The sequence below is a fragment of the Macrobrachium rosenbergii genome, chromosome 12, assembly GCF_040412425.1.
Source record: "Macrobrachium rosenbergii isolate ZJJX-2024 chromosome 12, ASM4041242v1, whole genome shotgun sequence".
NCBI classification, from domain to species: domain Eukaryota; kingdom Metazoa; phylum Arthropoda; class Malacostraca; order Decapoda; family Palaemonidae; genus Macrobrachium; species Macrobrachium rosenbergii.
In genome coordinates this window covers 116,076,906-116,084,483 of record NC_089752.1, presented here as the reverse complement: position 1 = coordinate 116,084,483, position 7,578 = coordinate 116,076,906, and positions in this window count along the sequence as shown.

Genomic DNA, 7,578 nt, shown 5'->3' with positions numbered 1-7,578 from the left:
CTCCGAGGTGTTAGGACTAAACATGGTGGAAGCTCAATGGGATGCTGTGTTTAGTACTAGCCCTCCGTGCATCAAAGATATTGTTTATTAATATAATTTGTCAACCACACAACAGCTGTATATAATACTCTGATTCCCAAGGGGCTAGTACTAAACACAGCGTCCCATTGAGCTTCCACCATGTTTAGTACTAGCACCTTGGAGGGGACACGTAGTTAACATGCCAGAGTAGCACCGAAAGAGGAATAGCAGACAAGGATTTAGAATAAGTAGATGTAGAAGAGGTTGGCTTAACAACTGACTGAGTACAACTCACTAGACATTATTATTAATAACACTGCCTATACCTATATATGTAATCAGTCCTACTGGTGCTAACCATCTCATTACTAGATACCGATGATGGTAGAAATTGAATACGGTGCGAAGATTACATTTACCAAAATGAGCTGTCAGCTAAAACACTGAACGAGACTCAGACCGCGAACAATCAGAGGCAGGTGACAGAGGGCACAGAGCCACACTGCCTCAGGAACCAATCTGGTTCCCTGGCAGCACTCTCTTCCAACGGTCACAGGACAGTCTTAGGCTCAGGCTACAGGAGGGCAAGGGCACCAACACCTTACCACCTTACAGGGAAACACAAAAATGATCACACACTATGGGGAGAACTGGAACAGCTCCATAACATAAATTCAGACAAACCTTTTGCTGTTCTAACTTCTCAATACGCTTTTCCTAAACTGAAAGGGCTCCGTAGGGGGGTAGTGCCATCAATGCACCTCACCGGATGTGTGTGTGTGTGTGTAGCCACACTGCATCAAAAAAGGCTTGGATGAACACAGTTTGTCTGAGACAATAAAACTAGAGCTAACCAATCGGTCGTTTTATCGTTAGCCCCTCTCTCCCCTTCCTAAGGAGAAGAGAGGACTTGCATTTATGAATCTATATCTAAGATTATAGACAGGGTAATCAGTTATGTAGGCTCACCTGCAGGACTCACCCGACCAGCATGTAACGGATGGCTACTCATCTATTTCTGCGAGAGAGGAAAGATAAAAGAGCAAAGGGAGGGAGCCAGTCCTCCCCCCCATATTCACTTTCTGCCACCAAAAACCTTAGAAGAGATGCAAACTGTCCACTGTGGGAGCTGGGCAAGCTACACAACTTGTTGAGCAGCCACCACAGGACCCAGGGAAAAAGTGTCCCAGGCCCTGTGGGCAACATCCTGAAGGCAGAAAGACATGAGAGTGGATAGCCTAGACCATTTTCTGTCTTAATACCTGTAGAACCGACAAGTTCTTCCGGAATGCGAGGGACAGACCAATGTCCCTATCCTCATGAGGCTTAGAACAAACCCCTGGCCACATGTCAGGCGTAGAGTCCGCTTGTTTGATAGCCTCATGAGGCTAGAAAGAAATTGTGACCTTGAACACTTTTTCTTTCGTCGAGGCAATACTAAAGAAGGGCTGTTGACACTCAGGCTTGAGATGTCAAGTCCTCTGAAGATGGTACCATAGCACTCTAACTGGACACATTAGTATCTTGTTATGATCACTACCAACCAGTTCCCAGGTGGGACTGACTGTGACTCGAAAGTCTTCACTTCGAGCTCCAGGACAAACTTGAGTGAGACAGAACCTCATTCCTCGAAGCTTCACCTAAACGTAGATTTCTCTGTGGAACATAAATACACATTATTTGCTGAAAATTCGCCTATTTGCGGCATTTTTCAAAGAGAAATGTTCACAAATTACTGTACAGTATTTTCATATTTTCAAGAATAAATGCACTTTTTGTGATAAAACTATTAAAATATTCAGGTATAAGCATTTTCAGAAGGGTTTTTGGTGTTTTGAACTATCAAAAATAGACAGTTTTAAGCATTTTTACAGGGGTTTTAAGTATTTGGGATTTGAGCTATTTGCAGGGAGTAGCAGTCTGCATCCCCCACGAATACCGAGGGTCAACTGTACACTTACCAAGTAATTACAGAATCAGGGCCCTCCCTCCTCCCCTCTAATGGACATAAGGGAACAAACAGAATGATGCCACCAACGTCGTTCCAACACTACCCGTGAAGTGGATGGAGTCTGTTATTACACTAACTATCAAAGTGCTACTGCAATTTTTAAATAAAAGGCTGCCGTGCGAGGTTAAAACTATAGCTATGTAATTACTTGGTAAGTATATATGAAAGAATTTTATGAAAATATCATTTTTAAGATATTATGCTGTTTACATTAACTTTAATATCTGACAATGAGTAAAACGTTTTAATCATAAAAAAATGTATTTAGTCATGAAAATAACATCAAAATACACTACTGTACTGGTAAAGGTAACTCAGGGTCTCTATGAAACCCGAGTACCCAGAGTGACGTGCCTCTCTTGGAGGGCCGAACACTCGGAGATTCCGAGTCACGTAAAGGATGATCTTCGGTTGCTCCCTCTGCCCGAGTATCCGAAGAAACACACTAGTCTGAGAAACTGACTTCCTGGAACTAGTATCGGTGATACAAGTTGCCTCTTTGACTGTCATATCTGAGGAGACCTCTGCACCCTGTGATCCAGTGTTGCAGGGTCTCAGAGAGACTCACAGCAAGATTCCCGAGTCCAAAGACTTGGGAGAGCACCCAGAAGAGATGGCACACAAGCAGATGAAGGCAACGACAACGATGACAATTCGATTCTCTTCTTCAACTTCTACCAGAAGTCTATAGCTGACCCGGGAGCCTTGCACCATTCCCGTGTGGGTGGGAAGGTTGGAAAAAGGGCACACACACTCTGGAATCTCTCTCTCCGAGTCGAGCCACGGGTTCCGTAGGAATATGCCAGAATTAACAATTATATCAGAATACTGAATACGCAACACAAAAGGGTAAAATAAAGGGATGGATTTTCTTTATACAGGCAGTCCCCAGTTTACAATGGGGGTTCCATTCCTATGCCAAGTCATAATCTGAAAATCGTCGAAAATCATAAGGAAACCTTTTAATCCTTACGGGTGTCTTGAAAATGATGTAACCTCTATTTCTATCAAATTTTTCATAAAAAAAAATCCAAATTTTTACCATTTTGCTGTTTTAGAACCTTATTTCTTCCGTCGGATTGGCCTCGTAACCCTGGAACGTGTCGTAAACCGGGAAATAATTTCTGATGCGTCAGCTCAGAACGTTGTAAGCCGAGCCCGTCGTAACCTGAGGACTTATGTATTAGCACATTATGTCCAGATGTAAGCAAAAAACAGCAAACCAGCTATACCAATCAAAAGGTTAATAAGTCACAGGTTTGCCTTATATCAGAATGAACAATCATATAATTCTGAATATGCAACACAAAGTAAAATAAGGGGTTGGATTTGCATTACAGTATATCATAATAGTACGTCCAGATATGTATATGCAAAAACAACAACACACTAATACACATGAAATCATCATATAAACAAACGTATCGGTTGAACTGCAGGCACATACGGAAGAGCAGCGAGTCTCTCTTTCTCTCACTCTCTCCCGGCCAAGAGCAAAGTGAATGCGTACTGACTGGGTGAGCGGGACTCTCACCCATAGTCAGTAGCCAGCTACATACTTAACCACCTTGTTTAAACAAGTTAAATGGCCGGTCTCCAGCTGCGCTGAAGCATATTCCTCTTGTAAAACCAATGGTTTGTATATTGTGTAGGAACAATGAGAAAATACAGTAAAAACGTAAATGAGAATAACGTAAAACATAAACTTAAAAAATCATAAGCCTAACAACACAAACCAAAACAATCTGTAGGAGTTCTCTGACGCCAGCATCCTCTTACACGTGGCAGTGAGAAAGGAGGATTGCCGACACCAGAGTCATTAGGGAAAAACCATGTTTTTCAATACAGCACTCGATATAAAAGCATCTCACAACACAGAGCAAAAAATTAAAGAATAAAGAAAACAGTCCACGTATGAAAGCCTTTCAAATCTAATAAAAATTAGATGTGCAGATATACCTATGAGAACAAAGAACAAATAAAACTAACATGATTCTGATTACGTGGAGACACAACTGCATCAAACCACGAGACACAAAAGGGTATTTTACTTTAATACCAAAACTTTACATTGAAGTTTTTATGCTGTTCTAAGTCTCCTTAATATGTCTAAAATGAAAGATATGCTAAATTGAAAACAGATTTACTGTTACTGTACTGGTAAATGTACCAACAACTGTTGACAACTACTTTGACTTTTTCTAAGTTCTTGGTTTATGTTAGCAGTCAAGAGAGTGGAGCTCTTGATCATTTGCCCATGTGTACTGAGGGTAAGGATGGTTGATTGATTAATTGTGGGTTATCTGGAGTCACAACTGGCTAGCATATACGGAATGTCTTCTGTTCTCACCGGAAACTGTGGGCACTTGAAAAATGCTGAAACCGTATAGGTTCTTTTGTTTCAAGTTTCACCAATTACTCTTAATTTTGGAATTCAGGAGTTGCTTTAAAAAAACCAGCATCAGGCTGTCACTCTTCATTTGATGCAGATTTATAACTTAACCCTTGTAATTTTATTTTTGTTTCAACATTTCTGGTATTCATTTCAGAAACAATATAGTAATTTAATGATACTGGAACCCCTTATATCCCACAATCATGAGCAACTACAGTGGGAAACTGTAGTTTCATAGGTGGGGGAAAATGCAAAAGGGAAATAGGCCTAGAAGGAGGTAACCTAACAATGCCATGAGCTTACTCCTACAAGTTCTGATTCTGATTAAGGAAAGGTTTACTTTAAGTTTTGCAGCTTGGTAGATTTTTACTTAAAGCCATAATCTTATTTTGGAGTTGAAAATGTGACTCTCCCATGTTTGAGTATGTTTTACATGTTTCTGACATCCAGTTTGGTTGTAGCGATAGTGGTCCTCCCTCATATGGAGGGAAAATACAGGAGTGAAATACAAGAATGTATTGTATTCTAACATGTGCACAATACTCCTGCAAATTCTGATGATTAAGGTAAGGTTTACTGAAGGTTTTAAAAATGACAGCAGGCACCACACAACTAAGGACCTGGTAATGTTTGTGGGGTGCCAGGTGAGGACCTGGTGCCCTAGATTAAGTTACAGGGGTCCAAGGGGGAAAGTTCTGTGCAAGGTAAGCCCCCAGTGCCCTGGGTTCAGGTTAGGTCCAGTTACACCCCTATAATTTCAATTTACAGTTCCCCAAGTTAAGTTAGGGCAGTGGTCCAAGGGGGCAAATCCCATAACCAGCCTAGGTTAGGTTAGGTGGTGGTCCAGTTGTGAAAAGCCCACTTGCTAGGTAAGGACCTGGTCCTCTAGGTCAGGTTAGGTGGGGAGCCAAAGGAAATGAAAAGGTTAAGTGAAGAATCCACGGGGATACAGCCCCATGTTAGGTAAGGGACTAAACCCTAGGTTAGGTTAGGTTTGGGAGTCCTGTGGGGGGGGGGGAGAACCCACCAGGATAAAATCCATCCTTGAATTCCACTCGTTTCGTGTTTTCTCCCACCCATCGCTCCGCTTTCTCACTGTGGTTCCTCGAATTGTAGGATTCAAGGGGGGGGGATGTTGTCTATATCATAATAGAGTATAACTATAGAATCACTCTGCACAGTTTAATACCTTGGAAACCGAGTTTTCCTATACTTAGAGTGTCGCTGATAAAGGTGGTGGTGTTGTTTATTGGTGGTCAATTATCATTAACCTTGTCTCTTCACAAGGGACCCTTTGGGAACGGGGGGGGGGGGGGTTTGGGTGGGGTAAAACACAGGATAGATAATGAACATGTTGTTATAATGGCCACCCTGGAATGGTTCCGTGTATGCGCAAGGCATATGGGAGCCATATGTCCAAGAAGGGACTGGCTGAGGAAACCTATTAAAAAAGGAACTATACTAACCTAACCTAACCTAACCTACCCTACCCTAGGCTGCGTTTCAAAGTTGGGGGGCTCTGCTCCAAGGTCCCCCCAGTGAAGGAAACTCCCCTTTTTACCAAAAGTCCCTCTATAACACTACACATGCGTGATAGCATTCCAGGATGGCCAGCACACAAAAACATATCAGTTCTGAGGTTAATTACATTTTAATTACAGTCGGCCGCCATAAAATAACGGTAATTTATTGATAAGCAACCAAACTACTGTAGGAGAAGTTAATTTCCAAGGTAATAAGCTGTGAGGAGTTATACTACGGTTCCACCAGGTAATGGACCGACAAATCAAGTAAGAATTGTTGATGTTATATATAAAAACTACGAAGAATATAACACTATAATAAATATAAAGTAAATTTTACCATACTACATTAACCAAATGGGTTAAATACGTCATTTACGTCATCTTTTATACAGCTTTAATTATGCAAACAAATAATTAAAAAATTCATTGAAAATTGGTCCAGATTTTAGCTAGTGGTCATTAACTCTCAAATATAACGTATTATTAATACGGAAAAGCTAATAACTTCAGGGACTCTCAAACATAACGTATTAATAATACGGAAAAGCTAATCATTTCAGGAACTCTCAAATAAAAAGTACTATTAATACGGAAAATCCAATAATTTCAGGGCGACATTATGGCACCTGCTATCTATATGACAATAGGAATCATTTACCTTTTTTTTTTTAGAGTTACAGTCGCTTGAAGTCACAAGATGGTTCTAACAGGGTTAAATCTGGAAGGAAGCGACCAGTCAGGTGTATTTAGGATAATTAAACCTTTCAATTGGCTGAGAAAAGAATGAATGCTTCGATTTTGTTGACACAAGACAAGTTGCTTAGACAATGGCTGCCACCGGTCACCGCCTACATTTATTATTAAACACGCTGCTTATGGAAAAATGACATCATGTCAGCTTCAATAAATGACAAACTTTGGTCCCTTTTACTCTAGATAAAAGGACATGATGGAATTTTACTTTATTTGTAGTTTTAATTTCTTTTGCAAACGCTTTGTGGATGCTTCTTCTTCTTCTTTGTCTAGGCGCTGTTGTGCTGAAGGTGGTCCATAGATTAGCTTGCCTTCATGGCCTAAATTTCATAATTAAAAGATGAAAATGCGACATACGGCTTGAATCCGTTATCTTTTGTATTACTACAACAGGCAGTAGTTCCAATACTATCACTTTATATATATATATATATATATATATATATATATATGTATATATATATAAATGAAAAAAGGATAGTTATTACAAGAACTAGCAAAAAACTAAAGAAATATCATCGTCATATCACTTGCTACATGTTTTAATAAAATGAAGCGACCCACATTATGCAAAATACTCTACTAGATTCTGAGCCAATCTAATGCTTCTAATTATCACTCCTAATTAAGAGATTCCAAGAATGCGATTGTATCCTTTCCGATCTACTCAGGACATTTTGAAGATTAATGATTCATTCAAGAATGACGTAATTACGATTAGTGTGAACATTGAAAACTATCTTTCTACGACCATATTGGCTTGAAAGCCAACTACGATGCCCATCAACCATCCAGTCTAATTTCTGTGAACGGTTGCTTGGAGTTGTTGAAGCTTTTCATCAAAAGAACTATTTTTTTTTTAGCAATTAAGG